At 31.4% G+C, this 22,308-nt stretch overlaps 1 pseudogene; it reads right to left on the bottom strand.

The window, feature by feature from the left end:
• Positions 1 to 370: 370 nt before the first annotated feature.
• On the bottom strand, positions 371 to 6,049 carry LOC113867709 (annotated as a pseudogene).
• Positions 6,050 to 22,308: the final 16,259 nt, after the last annotated feature.

The following is a 22,308-nucleotide window of genomic DNA, read 5'->3' as shown; positions in this document are numbered from 1 at the left end:
AGAAAGAATCAAAGTAAGTTCTGTGGAGGACATTGAACGGTTAAGAATAAATTAATGTGAATAAGTCTGCATTTTTTTTAATAAAGGTTTCTTTTTATCTTGTTGGTGCATTTTCGATGACAACAGATAACTGTGAAGCAGGTGAAATCATCAAAGAGGATGATAAATTTTTGAATGTAAATGCCGGGCTAACACTTTCAAACAGTTGAGCAACAAAGATATATTCTGCAAATGCTTGAAAAATATTTGGCAAGAGAAATAGATCTTGAGAAGAATATCCATCATTCAAGAGAAGTTCAAGAAACTCTAAAACTAAGGATGTATATCACAAAAAGACACAAGCAAAGGTAAAAAAGTAAATTTCATTATATCATTCTTTAACGTCTACAATTCCTTCAGCACAAATCTGAAATCTTGCCTCAGCTTTGGCCAAACACGGAGAACTTATCACTTTACATATTCGCTCTTCCCCACTTCCTTTCATGAGAGCATCAAGGAATTAGTTAAGGGTCAAACTTTAAGAAGAAAGAAAAAAGAGACATTTCATATTCTGCAGTTCAAATTTGACCTTGTTGTGACAGCATGAGCCACAATTTTGCCTCCAATAGGCTTAGGTTCACCACCGTCTACTTGTGAAACTACTTCATTTGTTATTACCACAGCCACACCAAACTACAATTAAAGAATCAGAAAAAATTATTAGTTCCAAACTACTATGTTCTGTAATTTAATATCCTAGGCCAGAATCTTGAATTAGTTTGACCGAGAAGGTTAGGTGCACTGCCAGCCCAACAATGAGTTTTACCTCGTATGCTAATTTCTGAAGGTTCCTCAGAAATTTGCCTAGATGCATTTGCCTGTCTGAAAGCTCTTCCCTTCCATGGAAATCTGTTCTATAGTGGGCAGTAGCACTGTCTACTATCAGTAGACCAAACCTGTGTATATCAATCAAAATTTAAGCCTCAAGAGCATGTTTTGCCACCCAAACAAAAAGAGCTTTCTCACTTGCAGAATCAAATATCACTATTTAAGGAAATCTAACAAGTCAGGGTCTGGGCCCAAGAAAAAAAAAAAACCACAAAGGAATAAAACAGCCACTTCATCCGGTAATAATGCTAGCCTATGATAAATCAAGATGAGCATAATGCACTTGTGTATCATTATGCATATTTAAAAGGCATATTATGTTGATTTCGGCATATCTAAACAAAACTGAGCAAAGGGAACCATCAAAAGTCACACCTTGTTTCCACCATCTTTGAAGCTGCTTGCAGCAGAAACCGTGATTGCTGATCAGTGTTATTCACTCTAACATAAGTGACATTTCCCTTTACATCAGACCCATCCGATCCAAACCTGTAGGAAAAAGAAACATAAATATTGAATGGACATACCAACATATCAAAGACACATGCAAGCAAAGTCTTAATATCAAGAATCATTATACCTATCTTCTATCTGTGAGAGTCGTTGAGGCCTAAATGAGCCCCCTGTATCTATGTACATAACTTTCCCCTTAGCACCTCCTTTGTCTAGTGGCAACTACAACATCAACAATAAATTGAAACATTAGGCAAAGGTATAACACAGTATGTACGAACCAAAAGCTTCACAAACTCAAATTTCATGCCAAACATAAGGTGAGACATGAATGTATTCTGACTGCCGTAAAGAAACCATTTACCTGGCAAGTCACGCATAAGGTGAGACACAATTGAGTCTTCCCAGTTTCAAATTCACCATGTAACTCAGTGATAGAACCTGTCTCAATTCCACCTGGCATAAACAGCAGTATCAAGTTTAAGACACTTTAACAGTGAATTCCACACAGACATTAAACAAGGTGTTATTGTTTCTGATTCTGAACTTCCAATATCTTGTCAAGCTCTCTTGATCCTGTAGTTATCTGAATGGGTGCATTGCGCTTGGCTGGAGTTCACTACCACTAATAAAATCCATAGGGACAAGCTTAGAGGCTGTCAATAAATAAAAGAAAGCAAACATCAGAAGACCTTCATAACAATCAAAAGAAATAGCCAAGGGTAATATATTCTCAAAGTTTCTCTGGTCTTTTGCTAATCGGAGCTAAAATTCCAGAAATTAGAAATGCAAAAATAGGAATAAAGTTTAATATTATTAGAAATGCCCAAAAAATATCATATTCGTAAAGCAGAAAAATAAACGACTCTTATGAATGTGAAAAATATACTGGCTTAGTATTAATTATTAGTCTATTTGAATGAACATTTGAGAATTATTATTCTATTAATGATTATTATATTAATGAATATTTACAGAATAATAAATATGAAATATATTCTAAATAGAAATGTTTTTTCTAAAAAAAATTAAATTATTTCCAAAGAAAAAAGACTAGTATTCGAATATACTAATATTGGTATTATTTTATCAAATATTAATATATTCTTATAGAAATTTAAGACAAGGTGAATAATATCTGCTTAGATAATCTTGTCAACTTCAGCTTTTCTGATTCCTTTAAGCTTTTTAACATCTGTGGAGGCTATACACGATGCCTGACATTGTGATTAAGCATTAGGGTATCAACAGAAAACACAAAAGGGGATTTTTGCCCTAAAAGATAATGGGTGTGAATTGAAATGCGAAAAAGGTATATAAAGGGAAAAAAACTAAATGGGGTGAGTAAGAATATAAAAAAGAAGATATCTTTGAACCTTAGGTTGCCCGATAGGTAGAGGGTCATGTTGCAGGGACAGCTTTCTGGTTTTCTGATTGTTCCACCCTGGTTGACATCTTCGATCTTTGAAAAGTGATGATGGATGATGGCGGAGGGAAGAAGGAGAGACGCCAAGACCGAGGGGTTGTGTTCAAAAGGACGAAACTGCTTAACCTAAAAATATTTATACCAAACAATGTTTCATAACATATTTTTTATTGTATTCTTTTATTGTTAGTTTAATTTAATTTAAAAAAATAATAATTTATTGACGCATCAGTGTTACTATTTTAAGTTTTTTAATTGTATTTTTTTATTGTTAGTTTAATTTAATTTTAGAAAATAAGAATTTATTGATGCATTAGCATTACTATTTTAAGTTTTTTAATTTATTATTTAATTATTTTTTGTAGTAATTTATTTTTAAATTTTATCATGAATACTTTTATTAGGTTATCAAATAATTTTAATAAAATTTTAAAAATATGAAATTTTATAAAAAAAAATTTCTAAAAGGAGGGGCTAAACACCCAAAATAAAAATCTAGAGTTACATATGAAATATCCATTGCCATAGGTATCAACGTAGAGAATGGAAAATAGAGAGGTGGAGGGATTATCAAAATAAACTAAAGAAATACAGTCATCAAACCAAGTTTAGCAAGCTAATCGGCACAATGATTAGGTTCTCTATAAATGTGACTAAACCTAACAAACAAAATTTATTTCAAAAGGACTCTAATATTATGCAGTAAAATAGCAAAAGGATGGTGGCAAGATTGGAGATTCAAAATAAGAGATAAAGCTTTATTGGAGTTTCCTTCAATCCAAATACATTGAATATGCTTTTGGACAACCAATTTGATCTCCCAGAATAAGGCCCATAGTTCAGCACCAAGAGGAGAACAGGGAGATGTGCATCCATGGAAACCAGCAACAAATTTGCCTTGACTATCCCTTATGACACCACCAAATCCAACAGCTTTATTATGAGAAGGAACTGAACCATCCACATTAAGCTTGAGGTGACCAGAACTGGGAGGAATCCACTTGACACGACTCTATTGCTTCATCAAAACAGAATTAAAATAACACAAATCATGAAAAATCTTATGGACTAGATTATCAGGTAGAATATAAGATTGCTGGAAAATAAAAGAATTCCTATCAAGCTACATATACTAGATTACAAAACCAAAAATTCTAGGTCAGGTAGGAAAAATAATGTGACACTAGTTAGAAAGGTTGCTACTAACCCAATATGTAGATTACTACTAAAGAAAACAGCTTTATGTCTAGAAAAATAAAGTGATCCCAAACCTGTCTTGCGAAAAAATAATCTTGAAGAATATGGATGATTGATTCATAATCATCACCACACTTTGGGCAAAAAGGGGAGTTAGACATACCTTGCCTGAATCTTTCTAAATTAGTAAGAAACTTACCATGACCTATTTTCCAGAGGAACATAATAATTTTGGGAGGACCCTTCCAATTCACAGGGCATTACTTAAGAAGGAATAAGAAAATTTTAGAGAGAAATTACCATTATCAATTATGCTCCAAAAAAATAGGTCTTAACCCTTAGATTGAGAAGGGGGATTCATATTACTAATTAGAGAACAAACTTGGGAGGGGAGCAAAGTTCTAATCTTGTTCCACTGCCAATCCCCTTGAGTAGTGAAAAGGGCTCTGGGGTCTCTAAATCTGGGTTCAAAATAGGGGCATTAGAATAGTTGGATAGAGACTTGTGATTGGTAAGCTAATTATCAGTCCAAAATTTTATGGTAGAGTCATCCCCCACAATCCATCCCAAGACCTGAGAAAAGATAGGCCAAATAGAAACCATGCCTTTCCAAAGATGGGACACCTTTCTAGGGTCCCTTATACTAGGATTTTTACCAAGCACAAATCTATATTTATTATTAATCACCTCTGCCCAAAGGTCATTAGGAGAATTAATTAATCTCCAACAAAGTTTCAAAAAGTAAGCCTTATTGAGAGTTCTAATGTCCTTAAATCTCAAACCCCCTTCATTTTTAAGTTTACAAATTTTCTACCAACCTATTAGGTGACCCAACAAATCCCCAAATAAAGTCTCTATATCTTATTAATCTCATCACAAACTGAAATAGGGAAGATTAAAGATTGCATTGTGCAAGCTGGAATACTCATTAGGTAGGACTGGGCAAGAGTGACCCTGCTAGCCATAGATAGAGAATTTAACTTCCAAAGGCCAAATTTTTTCTTAAGGTTATCAATAATATGAATGAAATCTTTTTTATTAGGTTTAAGATAACTGACAGGGATATCCAAATATTTACCAAACTGGTCAGAATTATTAATGTTAAGGAGATTACAAATAGACTGAGAGAGAACAAGGTCAGTATTATTAGAAAAGAAAATTGAGGACTTATTAAAATTAATCGTAAGACCTGACCTGAGGCAGAGCAGAAAGTAGACAAGGTATCCTTAATAATCCTAGCATGATGCATGTCAGATTTAGCCACCAAAACAATGTCATCAACAAGGAAAAGATGAGAAAGCGTAGGCCCAGAACAACTAAAAGAAAAGGGAGTCCATTCTTTGTCAAGGACTCTATCATGAATTAAGTGAGCAAGTCTTTCCAAACAAAGAACAAAAATATAGGGAGATAGGGGGTCACTCTGTCTGATCCCCCTAGAGGGACTAAAAGGCTTGGTTTGCTTATTATTCCAGTTCAATTACATTTGAGTATAAGAAATACATTTATAGATCAAATTAGATAAACTAGGGTTCAAGCCAGCCTTGAGAAGGGTGTCCAAAATGAAATTCCATCTGAGTTTGTTATATGCTTTCTCTAAATCTAACTTAATAATCATGAAGGCAGATTTATTTTTAAGTTTTTGAAATGAATGGACAAGCTCTTGGAGTATAAGGGAATTATCAATTCCCTACCTCCCAGGAACAAAACTAGTTTGAGTAGCAGAAATTAAGATAAGTAAAGAGTCTTTAAGCCTGTTTGCTATAAGATTGGTAATGATTTTATAGCTAACATTACAAAGAAAAATGGGTCAAAATTATTAACATACTCATGATTAGCTGACTTGGGGATTAGAGTTATAGCAGTATCATTCACATCAACCACAGAATCTGGATTATTAAAAACATTTAACACAAATTTAAAGATAAAGGGTGAAAGGAAATTCCACTTATTTTTAAAAAATAGGGCATGCAGACCATCAAGGCCAGAGGACTTAAAGTTTCCTATAGAAAAAAGGGTAGACTTCACCTCATTTATTGTAACAGCAACATGAAATTTGTCCCTATCTATTTCCTTGAAATGGTTTACTAAGTTACCTCCCTCATCCATTGACTCATTTGCAACACTTATCACACGTTTTAATATACAATTCACCACAAGTCGTCCTCATCAGTGATGAACAATTTGATTTACATAAAGATTTGTCGCTAATTCTCATCAAAGTATGTAGAAAAATTAATACAATTTAGGATGCAAGCCTGGGTTGTCTCCATAGACATTGATTGAAAACACCCATCAAACATCATGAAAACATTACTAAGAAAATAATTAAAAGAACAAAAATGAGGGGGAGTTGTTGATTCCAAGTTCAGTAAAGAGATGCAGAAGTTAAAATTATAAAACTCAATCAATAAAGTGTAGTAACCTTAATTCATTCACATGATTTTATCCTCATTCCTCTCAAAATTTAATACTCTTTCTCTTCTTCAGAATTAGGTTGATTTAACAAGCGAAAATTAACCTTAATGTCTCATACGAAATTAAGCAATTTTAATGGGCTCCAATCCTTTTTCTCAAGATTAAGCAGCCTTAGAAGTAAACCCAGAATTAAGTAAGCTAAGTTTAGAGTCTTATTAAAACGAATTAGGGTTAATAACGCAATATCTGCCTCATTCAACAATTAATTCAATTCAAGAGATTGAGAAGAAGAAATTCATGAAAGAAAAAGATTTGTATTAACATTCAAAACCTAGGAATTTAAGAATTTGAGCGAACTTACTAGGGATTATAAAAGGGTTCAGCCTTCCATAAGGATGGGTCTCACAACTACAAAGTGAAAATGAAGAGAATTCAATAACATCAATGCAAAAATCAAAGCAAAGTAAAAAAGAAATGGAAATCCAACCCTAGGTTGGACCTTTGGATGTACCCAAGACTGACCTAAGTTCTGATAAATATCCTAATTTGGTAAAAAATGTAAAGTGTAAAAAGTCTTTTAACCCTAATTTCTAAAAATCTATTTATAATGAAGTGGACATCCTCTATAGTAGCTACTATCGTAAATGATAATAGCTACGTGCAGCTCCCAAATTTGCCCATCCTTTCTGTAATAGTCACTATTGTAAGTGATAGTCCCAAAGCGCGCTGCGCGTAGTAACTATTGTTTTTGAAAGTGGTCACGCACAGGTCTGCATTAGTTTTGCACTCGCTGTAGTGTTTATTATCGTTTATGATAGTAGACTCGCGCAAGCCTATTTCGTTCTAAGCTCTCTGTAGTGTCCACTATTGCGAAAATAGTCACTTTGGTCTGCCCTATGAATCTAGCTTGTTGTAGTGGTCACTATCACGTCTGAAAGTGATCACTTTCACCTCAAATTTTTCCAAGGCCAAAAATCCATAGAATAAATCTAGAAATTCCTGCACAATTATTCAAATGATCAAAATTGCAACCTATATCTATGTAAATTAGTATAAATTAATAAAAAATTAAGAAACCTATGATATTTGACCTAAATAAGATTTTTATGTTATTTACACTCTCTAAGTCTACTTTTTCTATTATGGAACATCAAAAACATAAGTAAAAATACAATAAAATGTGAATTCATCACAACCCCAAACTTAAACTCTGTTTGTCCTTAAGCAAATCAAAATTCAAGGAACTTGATCAATAAGGACTGGATTTATCCACAAATTTTTCTCAAAATTTTTCATTCCAATTTTAGACATCTAATTGGCACTTCTTCCAAAATTTCCACAATCATGGACTCATTCAACAGAGAAATCACACTCTTGTCAAATATTTCATGCAAAGTCTCACTAAACTGAAATAAAAATTCAACAAGGTTTCATGTAACTCACATAATCCAAAGAAATTATCTAGCTCACAAGATGATGTTTCACTCTTCACTTAATAACATTTTGGACTAAGTGTTTTCCCTCAATTCATGCATTTTGCCTCACCCTACCATAGGATTGCCCATATTCTTAATCTCTTTTGCCTAGATACAATGAACCACCTATCTTGAGGACTTCGTTGGTCACAAATGGGGCTAGGTTAGGTTCACTTCAATCATGGAGGGACAAAAGCTTAAGTGGGTTTTCAAGAAAAGAAAATGGAATGCATCAAATGATGTAACTTGAGAGGTTCAAGCATTCTTTCACCATGTATTGTTCATCAACTTGCCTTATGTGCAGTTCTTTTTAAATTCAAAATGCCTTGCTTTATATGTATTCTTTTTTTTTTCTCTTTTTCATTCATTCATTTTGATTTATTGAAATTTGGCAATCATTCTTTTCCTCCAATACGAGGATTTTGTTCTTCTTTTTTATTTTTGACATGTATTATTGACATGTATGATGTCCACCACCCCAAACTTAAAAGTTTGCTTGTCCTCAAGCAACTATAGTCATGAGCAGCACCCAAACATAGTTTCTTGTATACACGCTTGATGCAACTCAAAAGAAATAAGTTTCTTGAGCTAGGGAAAATATGTGTGCAGTCTAAGTTTGGCAAAAGAAAGAAATGTGGAACAAGAGAAATTAGGTGCAATGGTGTGTTAGGGTGGGTAGGTGTGTGCAAAGAAGGTCTCAATTATCTAGATAGAAAATTGTACAATGCATGTTCAATTAAGAAGTAGGGCAAGTCCTAGAAGATGAATGTAAAATTTCATGTAATATGCAAACGAGAAGAAGGAAAATGAATTCTCTTTCGAATTTTATTTTTCACATATTCCCTTTATATATATATATATATATATATATATATATAGGCTTGTTTGTTTCTATTTTGCTTTTTAAATTTAAAAATTATATTTTAAAACAATTCTAAAAAATTATTTTTAAGAAAAAAAATGAAAATCTTATGTTAACAAATAATTTTTTTTTTACTTTAAAAAAGAAAATCAATATTTTTAAAAATAATAAATAAATAAAACAAAATAAAAAGTCATTATTCAACATTTTTCATTAATTTTGATCCTTTTAACTTAAATATTTGTAAACAGGTCCTCCCCTTAAAAGGTAATCATTTTGTCCTCTCTCTTGTTTTAGAGGATCTTTATTTATATCATCTTATCATTCTCATGTCTCAACAATCATCAATACTCCTCTGGTAATTCAATCAAAATAAAAACTATATTCCCATTTTTTTTTCATTTTAATTTTGTAATTCCCACTCTCCTCAGTTCTTTTTCCAATTTCTTGTGCATCACCTTGTTTCATGTCTCTTTTTTCTCTTTTGCAGTTTACTTGTGTGTAGGGTTTTGAAATGAAGGAATGGGAGCTAGACTTGTATTGCTAGCTCATGGAATGCTTGTAAATGTCCATGCTCTGTTTTATGAATTGTAAGTGTAGCTGGCGTGCGTATGCATGGGTTCATAAATTGTGCTTATGGATGTGATAATGTTGCATGTACTTGTATTTGTTTAATGTATTAGAAATGTGTTGGAGATGAGACTCTATGCTTAATTATATGTTTTGGTAGTGTAGAGTACTCAACCTTATATTCATTTTTAAGGTAATCAAGACGATCAGTATTGGAAATGTGTTGGTCATTGCGTGGATTCAAAAGACTCATTTTTTAAATAATGAAAAATTGATATACCTTTCAATATGAGATTTTTGCACGCAAAAAAGAAACAAACGAGAGACATACAGAACAAATAAACAAATACAAGAGCAAACAAAAATGATGAGTAAATAACTCTTATTCAATTTAGGAAATAATTTTTTTTTAGGTTAGGATATGCAAAGAAATTAGGGGTTTTAGAATTTATGAAAAGAAAGAATTTTTAAGATTTGAAAAAATTAAATTTTTATAATTTGCAAAATTGTTAAGGTTGAAAAAAATAGTTTGTTTTAGACCTTGCAAAAAATTGAATGATTTTGGGTTAGAAAAACAAATATTATTTTTAGGGTTTGCAAAAAAGAATAATTTAGAGTTAGAAAAAAATAGTTTATTTTTAGAGTTTGCAAAAAAGGTAATACTCGGAGTTAGAAAAAGAATTAATTTCCATGGATTTGAATTTTATTTGTTAGGGTTTGATGTAAGGCTTTTAGGGTTAAAAGAACATTAGGGTTTTTAGGTTGACAAAAAAAAAAAAGAGGGTTTATCATTAAAAAAGGGTTGTTGGAGAAAAATTAGATTCTTTAGGATTTTGCAAAAGGAATGATTTTTTGAGTTAAAAAAAAGTTTTTTTTTTGTACAAAACGAACAAATATTTCATGTTAAAAAAATTAGGATTTGTAGAAAGAAAAATTTTAGAGTTAAAAGGAAAATTAGAAATTTTGTAGGGCTATAAGAAAAAGAAAAGTTTTTAGGTTAGATAAACTAGGATTTGTAAAAGGAAAAAAATTTAATACAGACAAAAGAAAAAACACATAAAGATATGATGAGTAAAAGAAAAAGGAACAATAAGATAAAAAGGAAATAGTAGTTCTTACTGAATGATAAAAAGAAATGGACTATATTTTTGTTGACTCATTTGTAATGACTCAGAGTTTTTGAATCGACTTTTCTTTCAACCTTCTAGATATGTTCTTTCCAATTGATCTCTAAGACTATGTTGTAACTCTCAGTTGATTTATTTTTAGCTCTTTCCTTTTTCTCTCTATTTCTCGAGCTCTCTCTCTCTTGAATCTCCTATTTCTTTTCGTTTCATGAGCTTTCTCTCTGTGCTTGCAAAGTATCTCCGTAAAGAAAATAAATGGTGTCCACCTAAAAGTCCCCCTCTCTGAAGACCTAAGCTTCCTATTTATAGACATTTTCTAAAACCTTAGATCCTAATAAAAGCTCCTTTATTTTTTCATGACCAGTAATCAGTTTTTTTTTTTTATCTATTTTCCTAAAAAACTATTAACTACTTTGACCATTTCTGAATCTAATTTTAAATTTAAAAATTGAAAATTTGAATTTAAATTTTAAATTAATTTTTTTTATTTTCTTCATCTCTTAAAAAATAAAATTATATTTAATTTATTTTAAAATTTATTTTTGAAGGAGACCCGGATAAAATTGGGTATTCATAGTTTCCTCTTTTTAATTATTTTTTATTAAATAATATAAATAATAAAATTTTTCATATTATTATAGTAAGAAATAAGTAAAGAAGTGAATTAATTTTATTTATGGTCCTGTGTAACACAAGCATTATATACGAGCCAGGTTTTGTAAAGGAGAACCAGTCAGTTCTAGATATTGTGAAAATTGTAAAAAGTGTCAGTCAGATTCTAGACTTTGAGAAATGTAAAGGTACCAGTCAGATTCTGGACTTTGAAAACTTTAAAAGTGTCAGTCAGATTCTGGACTTTTGAAAAATGTGAAGATGCCAGTCAGATTCTGGACTTTTGAAAAATATAAAGGTGTCAGTTAGGTTCTGAACTTTTGGTGAAAGTGAACGTGCCAGTCAGGTTCTGGACTTTTGAGAAAGTAAATGTGCTAGTCAAATTCTGGACTTTCAATGAAAGTAAATGTGCCTGTCAGGTTATGGACTTTCAGAAAATGTACAGATGTCAGTCAGATTATGGACTTTAGAAAATGTAAAGGTGCTAGTCAGGTTCTGGAGTTTTGAGAAAGTAAAGGTGTTAGTCAGATTCTGGACTTTCAATTAAAGTAAATGTGCCAGTCAGGTTCTGGACTTTTAGAAAATGTAAAGATGCCAGTTAGGTTCTGGACTTTGAAAGAATATATAGGTACCAGTCTGATTTCGGAGGAAAGTATAACAGCTAGTCAACTTCTGGACGTTTGCATCAGTACAAAGAGGCTAGTCAGATTTTGGGCCTTAACAAGAAAGTAAAGAGGGAGGAAGAGAGGACTTGTTTTGCCTGCTCTATCTTTCATTTGATGGTAGGTCAGGAAGAGGAAGGAGGTTCGGTCCTATTCCTAATCTTATGTCTGAATGTCAGATTTCGGACATTGATAAGAAGTAAAAGGGTCGACAAGATTTCAAACTTTATTAAAAAAATTAAAGATGCCAGTTAGCTATTGAACTTTGGTAGAACAATAAAGAAGCCATTTAAGTCTCAACTTTTGGTATAAGGAAATGCACGAGAACTTCGAAAAATGAGTAAGAACAATGGTCCATGAGGCATGCTAGGTATATGAGCGTATAAAATGAATGAGCACAGGGCCTACAAAATGAGGCATGTATGAGGCTCATAAGATGAGTCAAACATGCAAGGGTATAAGATGAGAATAGAACATAGGCATGTGAGATGACGAGAAGTCTTGCAGAATCCAACTATAATAAGAGTAAAGGTTTATGAGATATAAGAGGCATGAGTGATGGAATAAGCACATAGGCCTTTAAGAAAAATTGGTATGAGTGCCTCTAAAATGTGAAGCATGAGACTTGTGAGATGCAACAAGCACAACATTCTTTGATGCATAAAATACACGAGGCTTATGAATAAGCACATGTGTTGGCTTAGGCCTTAGGGATGTATGAATACAGGTACTTGTAAGATGGATAGGCACTACAGCTTTTAAAATAAGCTAACACAAAAGCCTACAAGGTAAAATAGATATTAAGACCTTGGAGATGAAGCGCACATAGAGACTTATAAGATAAACTTGTGTGAGGGCTTAGTTGGTAAGCGAGTAAGAATAGACGTGCTAACATATGAGGTACAATGAGCTTAGCATAAAACCTATATAGGCACGAAGGCTTGCACGATAGGCAAGAGATAGATTTTTTAAAGCAACAAGTATGAAAGTCTACAAAGTGGGTAGGTAAAAGTCTATCGAAGGTCACGAGCATAGAGACCTATAAGATTAAGAAAACACGTAGAAACCTATGAGATGAAATTACATGAAGGATTAGTTGGTAAGTGAATGAGGCCTGTAAGAACAAGCATGCTAACCTATGAGGTACAATAATCTTATGTGTTCATAAACATACAGGTCAAAGGAATGTAATAAGCATAGAACCTATGTCGGCACGAAAGCTTGCACGATAAGCAAGAGATGGATTTTTTGAAAGTAACAAGCATGAAAGCCTATAAATGAATAGGTAGGAGTTTGTCAGATGCCACGAGCATAGACACCTATAAAATTAAGAAAGCATGAGAACTTATGAGGTCTATGTAGAAACATAAAGTTTATAAAATGGAGAAGATCCGGAGACCTATGAATTAAAGCAAACATAAGGACTTTACATCAGAGCCTATGGTATGATATAGGTATGCGGTCCTCTTAGGTGAACAAGTGCAGGCATGATGGCTTATGAGATACAACAAACATGAAGCTATGAGGTAAGTACGTGCGAAAGCTTATGAGTTGTAGCGAGCATGAATGTCTATGAAGAAAGCACGATATGTTATGAGACATAATAATAAGGGCCTATGAGGTGAGTAGATGTGAGGCATATCAAGTGGTTTAAGTATGAAAATTATTAGAACAAGCACGTTAACCTATGAGGTGTGCAATCTTAGGAGTGCATAAGCACGGAAACCTAATTAGGCATGAGTCCTATGTATATGCAAAACAGCCTACGAGAGAACGTATGTACTTATCAAAATAGAAACTATGAAAACTTATAAAATGTGTAAGTACAAAAGCCTGTAAGATGAAGAAGAAATGAGAACCTATGAGATAAAGCAAGCATAAAAGCTTTGAGATTAGCTGACTTTAGAGCATGCGAGATGAGACAAGCTCATGGGTTAGTGAAATCAGATAGCCGTGAGACCTATGAAATGGATAGGTATAGAAGTATGTGAGATGAAGAACGTATAAAAATTGTAAGAAGAAGCAAGTACAAGAGCTCATAAGATAAGATAGGCACATGGGACCTATCCAAGATGAAGAATGTACAAGAATTTATGCAAAGAAACAAGCACAAGAGCTTGAAATTAGTTGACATCAAAGCTCATAAAATGAGATAGACTCATAAGCCCGTGAAATGAGATACTCATATAATCTATGAAATGAATATGTGAAGAAGTGTTCGAGATGAAGAATGCATAAAAACTTACGAGAAGAAGCAAGTACATGAGCTTAATATTAGTTGACATCAGAGCTCGTAAGGCACATGGGCCAGTGAAATGAGATAGCCTTAGAACCTATGGCATGGATATGTACAGAAGTCTATGAAATGGAGAATGCACAAGAACCTATAAGAAGAAGTAAGAACAAAAGCTTGAGATTAGTTGACATCAGAGCTCACATGATGAGATAGATACATGGACCCATGAAGTGAGATAGTTATGGGATCTATGAAATAGGTATGTACAAAAGTGTATAAGATGAAAAGTGCATAAGAACCTAATAGAAGAAGAAAGTACAGAAGCTTGGGATTAGTTAATATCAGAGTTAACAAGATAAGATAGGCACATGGACCTGCGAAATGAGATAGGCTTGGGACCTATGAGATGGGTATGTATTGAAGTCTGTGATATAAAGAAAGCACAAAAACCTATAAGGAGAAGCAAATACAAAAGCTTAAGATTAATTGACATCAGAGCTCATATGATGAGATTAATGCATGAACCTATGAAACGTGATACCCATAGATTTATGAGATGGGTATGTAAAGAAATCTGTGAGATAAAGAATGCACAAAATTCTATGAGAAAAAGCAAACATAGGGGCTTGAGATTAGTTGTCATCATAGCTAATAAGATGAGATAGGCACATGGGGCCGTGAAATGGGACACCTATGGAACCTATGAGATATGCAGTTACAGAAGTTTGAGATAGAGAATGCATAAGAACTTACGAGAAGAACCAAACACCAAAGTTTTAAGGTTAGTTAACATTAGAGCTTATAAGAAGAGATAGACTCATGGACCTTTAAAATAAGATAGTGATGGGACTTATGGAGTAGAGTAGGCACATAGTCCTTCATGGTGAACAAATATAGGCATAAGAAGCTTATGAGGCTTTGAGGTGAGTAGCAACTAGAGCTTATGAGATGCAACAGCAAACACAAAGACTTATAAGATTAGGAAAGCATGACAAGCTATGAAAGATAACATGTATAAAGGCCTATGAGATTATAGGTGCAAGGCTTGAGGTGTGGCAAATGCACGAGCTATTAAGAAATAATGAGCACAAGGTGCTATGGAATGAAGTAGACACAAAGACATTTCAACGGTTAAAAAAAAGAGTTATGAGATGGAACCAATTAGACGATCTTTGAACTAGGAGTAAATGGTCTCCTTAATAGGAAGTGGGCACAAGGACTTGAACAACATGAAATCAACAAGCACAATGATGTATTAAGCTAGAATTATGGATGGCTAAGAGATCAAGAACATCTAAGCAGTATGAAAGAAAATCCTAGCTGAATTAATTGATGCATGATAATGTCAATGGTGTAAGATGTCAAGATGATGTAATATGTAAAAAAGGTTGCAAAATGAATTAACAACTTGTTTTTATTTTGAAATAGTTTGAAACCTATCATCTTTACAAAGTCATGCACCCAATGAATCAAAATATGAGCAATCAAGATTATGTTAAAAAATGATGCAAAATAAGTTATTTTTATTTTCAAATGGTTTGAAGCCTATCATTCTTACAAAGTCACGCTCCTTATGAATCAAATATGAGTAAGAACATATGGTTTTTTTGTTTGACTTTTGACTAAATGCTTAGCCAATGTGCTTTCATATTAGCTTTTGCTAATATTATGATATGCTTATTTTGTCATGTTGTTTTTATCGAAAACTCAATGAACTTCCTATGACTCAAGACAAATCAAAATAATTGCAATGTTTTTTTTTTTTTTTGGGACACATGTTTCCCTTCGATATATGTTTTTCAAAATGCAAGATGAATTAATGGTAAAGCAAAGAAAATCAACAATTCATTTAAGAGAGAGATGAAACACATTGCAAAGAGGGTAATGTATAGTGGGTGAGAATGAAATGCATATAGTTTAAAGTGGATGGAATCAAAATGAATGATTATTATGATACTGAAGTTTTTTTTTTTTTTTAATTGCTAGTAGCACATGTCAGTAATAGTGACCACTCATTAACAAGCTTAGGAATAGGTTAATAAAACTTAAAGTCTTATCAATTATCCTAATTTGAAGTCATGCACTTCAATTCGCTCTCTTTTGCCCTAGTTTGCATTCATGTCATTTCATTCTTTTCATTTCAAAATTATTAATTGCTCCAATTTGAAAAGCTTGGAACATCATTTACACCAATTTAGGGTTTTACACTTATCAATTGCCCCTATTTAAATAAATCATGTCAATTGTCCCAGTTTAATGATTTCAACACATCAATTGATCCAACTTAAGCTTTATCATGCTTTTCATTCGCATTTAAGATCCCTTCCGGTAACTACCCTTTTTTTTTGTATTTTTCAAATCTATCAACCAAATTTTTCTTTTTTTCTTTTGCCCTATCTTTTGTCTAGGTTGCTCTTTTGAGTTTTCAACCTAGCGAATATCCTTTTTTTTTTTTTTTGCATTTATGATCACTTTCAATAATAATTTTTTTTGTTTTTATTTTATGAAACCTTTTTCCTTTTTTTCCTTTTTTTTTTCTTATTTTTCCAAACCTGGTAGTCATTTTTCTTCACTTTTGCCTAAGTTGTTCTTTTGCTTTTTCAACCTAGCGGACAACTTTTTCCTTCTTTTTCTTTTTTGGTATTTTTCAAATCAAATCTCTCTTTTTTTCTTTTGCCCATCCTTTCCTTTCTTTCTTTTTGTTGTTATTTTTTTTTTCTTTATTTTCCTTTGGAAGAGATCTCAACCATCATATCTGGGAAAAGTAAAGTCTTATCAGAAAATTCTTATGGCATAATGTATTCGACCTTTGATGTCTAAGTGGGGTCTAATTCATGAGTATGATCACATTCTTCACTTTCAAACTTGTTTCCATTTGTACTTTTAAAAATAAGGTTTTGTCGTCTTTCGTAAGGAAAATTATTTTAATTCCACACAAAGTTACCCCATTGCACTTATTCTTCTTTGATTCAAACCTCTTTCTTTCTCCCAAAATAATTGCCCCAATTGCAATCCAATTTCTGTGACTATTTATTACACCGATATTCATATATCAAGATAAAGCTTTAAATACATGCATTTTCTCATTCATACAAAAATTGCAATCCAAAGTTACTTGGTATAATATTACCATTGTTGTATTGTTTGGACATAGAAAAAGGAGGATGAATGAAGGATCTTGAAATATGTCATGGGATAAAAATTTATGGATAGTGAACTTAAAACGAAAGATAATGGGTAAGGAAATAAAGTTCAAAATGTATTTTAACATTCATACAAAAAGGAAACATGTTAGTTCAAATTCCAAAAATGGGGATACCCTAAAGCCTTAGGTAAAGCGCTAAAATTATTGTAAAATTATTTTGAACTTGAATTAAAAATAAAGGAAGATTGATGGTTTCTCAATTGTTGAATTTTTATTTGGCAAACAAACATAGAAAAATGTCTTCCTTGGGGTATAGACATTCTATTTTGAGACTCAACTCAAATTAATGAAGTAAAGTTGAACAGGCATTGAAAAGATATCTAAGAAGAACCAATTTACTTTCTTTCTTTAGAGATCGTTATAGCTTTAAAATTCTGGTCATTTTTAACTTCGGTTGGTTGATATGCCCATTCATCTCTTGATTATGGTATTCTAACTCATTGTTCATGTTCAATTAGGAACGTGAAACATAAGAATGTAAGACTTGAAATTAATTTTTTTCTTTTATTTCTCTTTTTAAAAAAAGAATATAAATTGGTAGTGAAAAGACTTATTTATTTATTTTTTATTTAAAGAAGTTCTCAAAATTCTAACATTAGAAGTATACTTCCTCTTAAGTCAGAAAGTTGTTGGCTCAACTTCTAAAGGAGTACTCACTCCTCAATAGATAAGGTCTATTTACTAGTAATATGTGGAATACCATATACTTTCAATTAGAAGACTATGCATATTGTTTAAATCAAATTCAATAATGAGCAAATACAATCTTGATATTTCTCATTTGCTAGTATAACATTGAACAGCTTTAAATATTCTTACTCTAAAAGTAAATTTTAAAAGTAATTAGAAATAAGAAAAATGCAACTTATTATGCTTCTATAATGTTACATGAATACACATTATTTTGAAAAATGAACATTTGGATAAATGCATGAATTATTTTTGAAAAAGTGAATGCATTGATTACTTTTGGAATATATGAATGCAGGGATCATTTTTTTGTTTTACAAGTGAATGCATGAATCATTTTTTATTATGCGAATGCATGAATCATTTTTTTTATATGCGAATGAATGAATTTTTTTTTTTTTTGTATATGTGAATGGATGAATATTTTTTGTTGTATATACGAATTCATGAATATTTTATTTTTGTATGCATGAATCATTTTTTTTTTTGTTTATGTGAATGTATGAATCATTTTTTTTTATATGCGAATGCATGAATCAATTTTTTTGTACAAAACATAAGGGTGAATAATTATGAATGTGATTTTAAACAAACGAAAGAACACGATAAATTTTGTAAAGGAAACATATTTTATTTTTATTCATTTTGATTTTTCTACATTTCTATGGTCAAGACTTTAATTTTTGAAGTTCACTATGTCCTTTTTGTTGGTGCATGGTTTCATGAATAAATCTAGATTCCTATGGTCTTATATGGCTCCCAGATTGCTCCTATTAAATAATAAAGACCTAGCTCATGACTTAGTTATAAGTAGGGACGTGCCCTCTCAATATGAGTAAGTCAATGTACTAGTAACAATCTAAGTGGTAGCTTAACAACTACCAAATGGGCATAAAACCCCTTAATAGTAGTTGTCAAGACACCTTCTACTCCTAGGCTCGCACAAGCTCGGGTATGAAGCCCAAATGTGTATGAGGTAAGTGTTAGTTATGTGTGTGCAGTATTTACCCTATTAACTACCCATCTAACACAAACTAATAAATATCGAAATATATACAAGAGTCATCTATCCTAAGATTCACAATATAGCAAGAGAAATAATAGTAACAAGATATTTACAAAAATAAACTAAATAATATATAAAATAAAAGGAATATACAAACAAGTTGAGAATTAAATAAATATAAAAAAGTTAAAAATATTGCACAATCAGTTAGGTTAGGCTTGACTCTCAAACATATCCTAGTAAAGTCGTCATCTGTCGCAACCGGGGTCATGACGGGACGGTGATGACAAGGAGTCGCCACCAAAGTTTATTAAAGAAAACGTTGAAAAACTTTTTATAAAAAAAATATTCGAAACCAGATTTGGGCTCGGAAGTCATTTACGTGTAAGGAAGGTAAGGTATTAGTACCTTACAACGTACGTTGATTAAAACGGCTACCTTCTAATTAATTGTGCAAAATTTTATTTTAACTTGAAAAATATTTATTTCACTCTAAAAGAAACCAATTAATATTTTTTACTATTTTCAAATTTGTTATTCTTATTATTTTTAGATTTATTTCTATTTTTTACAATTTTTTTGAGAGATTTTAATTTTATTTTTTAAAATAAGGAAACACAATAAAAATTATTTGAATTAAAGGAATGAGTTATTTGTAAAAATATTATTCTTTTTTTTTATTTTTTTATTAAAGAAATATATAGTAAAAAAAAACTTATCTTAACACTTTATTTTTTATTTCCTATTTTTAAAATAAAATAAAAAAATTTGTTTTTTAATTTTTATAAAGAAAATGTGCTAGAAATTAATCTTAATTTAAAACAATTTTAAAAATATTTTGAACCTGACAAAAAAAAATGGGACTTGACGGGTCAGGTTCCTGCTCCTACGTATCTTCCGTATGCAACGGAAGAATCAAAGCTACCACGTAGTTCTTTTTCAAAAATTATGTTTTGAATAAGTTTCAAAGATTTTCTTTCTTTCTTTCTTTTTGTTAAAAAGTTGATTTTTCTTTATTATTATCATTTTTAAATAAATCCACTCCTGCACAGGGTTTAAATTAGCACACGACTACTCAATAAACCCTTACGATCCAAGCAACGTTGAAGGTAAATCCTCCACTCTATCAAAATTACTTGGTCATTGCGTGGATTCAAAAGACTTATTTTTTAAATAGAAAAATTGATATACCTTTTAATATGAGATTTTTGCACGTAAAAAAGAAACAAACGAGAAACATACAGAACAAATAAACAAATACAAGAGCAAACAAAACTGATGAGTAAATAACTCTTATTCAATTTTAGAAATGAGCTTTTTTTAGGTTAGGATATGCAAAGAAATGAGGGGTTTTAGAATTTATGAAAAAAAAATATTTTAAGATTTGAAAAAATTAAATTTTTATAATTTGCAAAATTGTTGGGGTTGAAAAAAATAGTTTGTTTTAGACCTTGCAAAAAATTGAATGATTTTGGGTTAGAAAAACAAATATTATTTTTAGGGTTTGCAAAAAAGAATAATTTAGAGTTAAAAAAAATAGTTTATTTTTAGAGTTTGCAAAAAAGGTAATACTCGGAGTTAGAAAAAGAATTAATTTTCATGGATTTGGATTTTATTTTTTAGGGTTTGATTTAAGGCTTTTAGGATTAAAAGAACATTAGAGTTTTTAGATTTACAAAAAAAAAAAAAATAAGAGGGTTTATCATTAAAAAATGGTTGTTGGAGAAAAATTAGATTCTTTAGGATTTTACAAAAGGAATGATTTTTTGGGTTAAAAGAACGATTATTTTTTTACAAAACGAACAAATATTTCATGTTAAAAAAATTGGGATTTGCAGAAAGAAAAATTTTAGAGTTAAAAGAAAAATTAGAAATTTTGTAGGTCTATAAGAAAAGGAAAAAATTTTAGGTTAGATAAACTAGGGTTTGTAAAAGGAAAAAATTTTAATACAGACAAAAAAAAAAACACATAAAGATATGATGAGTAAAAGAAAAAGGAACAACAAGAGAAAAAAGAAATAGTAGTTCTTACCGAATGATAAAGAGAAGTGAATTATATTTTTGTTGACTCATTTGTGATAACTCAGAATTTTTGAGTCAGATTTTCCTTCAACCTTCTAGATATGTTCTTTCCAATTGATCTCTAAGACTATGCTTTAACTCTTAGTTGATTTCTTTTTAGCTCTTTCCTTTTTCTCTCTGTTTCTCGAGCTCTCTCTCTCTTAAATCTCCTATTTCTCTTTGTTTCCTGAGCTTTCTCTCTTGAATTCTCTCTGTGCTCGCAAAATATCTCTGTAAAGAAAATAAAAGGTGTCGACCTAAAAGTTCCCTTTTCTGAAGGCCTAAACTTCCTATTTACAGACATTTTCTAAAACCTTAGATCCTAATAAAGGCTCCTTTATTTTTCGATGACCAGTAATCAGTTTCTTTTTTTTTATCCATTTTCCTAAAAAACTACTAACTACTTTAACCATTTCTAAATCTAATTTTAAATTTAAAAATTGAAAATCTGAATTTAAATTTTAAATTAGTTTTTTTTATTTGCTTAACCTCTTAAAAAATAAAATTATATTTAATTTTTATTTTAAAATTTATTTTTGAAGGGGACCCGAATAAAATTGGGTATTCACAAATTCATTGAATTCTCTTAAAGATAACATAACTTGGATTGTTCATAATTATTAGAGAATGATTTATTTTAATTGGATTCTCACAATTGTTTACAATTGTTCACTTATTGTTTGATTAATGGCGTTCTTAATTCTATGCCAACAATGCACTCGTTATCCTTTTTTAAGGCGCCGAAGTTGGTGATAAAGGAGATTTATAACACCTTAGCTTAATTTTTAAATAAATAAACTTCGCAAAATGGGAGAAATAATTTTTTTTTATTCAAACAATTCCCAATACACAGTTCGGTAAAGTGTTTCAAAATAAAGATGAATTACAATTTATATCAAGTCAGTGCTACAGGACTAGTTAAATTACATTAGAGTTTTCAAAGAAAATAACTTTCTAAGTCCTATAGTAGTTTTATCCATCTTTTTACTGAGTCCGATGTTGATCGTCTTGGTCACCTAAGAAATAAATGTAAATGTGAGTATTATACATTATCCAACACACACAAGCATAGAGGCTCACCTTGCACACTCCACATATTTTCTAGTATTAACTCAAATCAAGCATCGACAAACTCAAGTAACACTTTTCAAATATTTCATTTCAATTCACAAACAGATGTACTCACTGCACCAACAAACATTTCACACACGCGTATGCTTACTTCACGTAGACACGCTCACTGTTGATCACAATTTTTCTAATGCCCTCAACCTCAGGGACTTAATCAGTTTCACACCATGGATGGTCGTTGGATAGCCCCCGCCTCACGGATACAATGTGTGCGGTCACGAGTCATTTAGCAAAGGTGTTAGTCAAAGGCCGAGTCAGAAGGAGAGTGTGTGACCTATGGTGCATCCACGCTCACTGTTAGTGTCACTACCAC

Source organism: Abrus precatorius, unplaced genomic scaffold, assembly GCF_003935025.1.
Source record: "Abrus precatorius isolate BTA unplaced genomic scaffold, Abrus_2018 Scaffold5, whole genome shotgun sequence".
NCBI classification, from domain to species: Eukaryota; Viridiplantae; Streptophyta; class Magnoliopsida; order Fabales; family Fabaceae; genus Abrus; species Abrus precatorius.
This window is presented reverse-complemented; position numbering and strand designations above follow the sequence as displayed.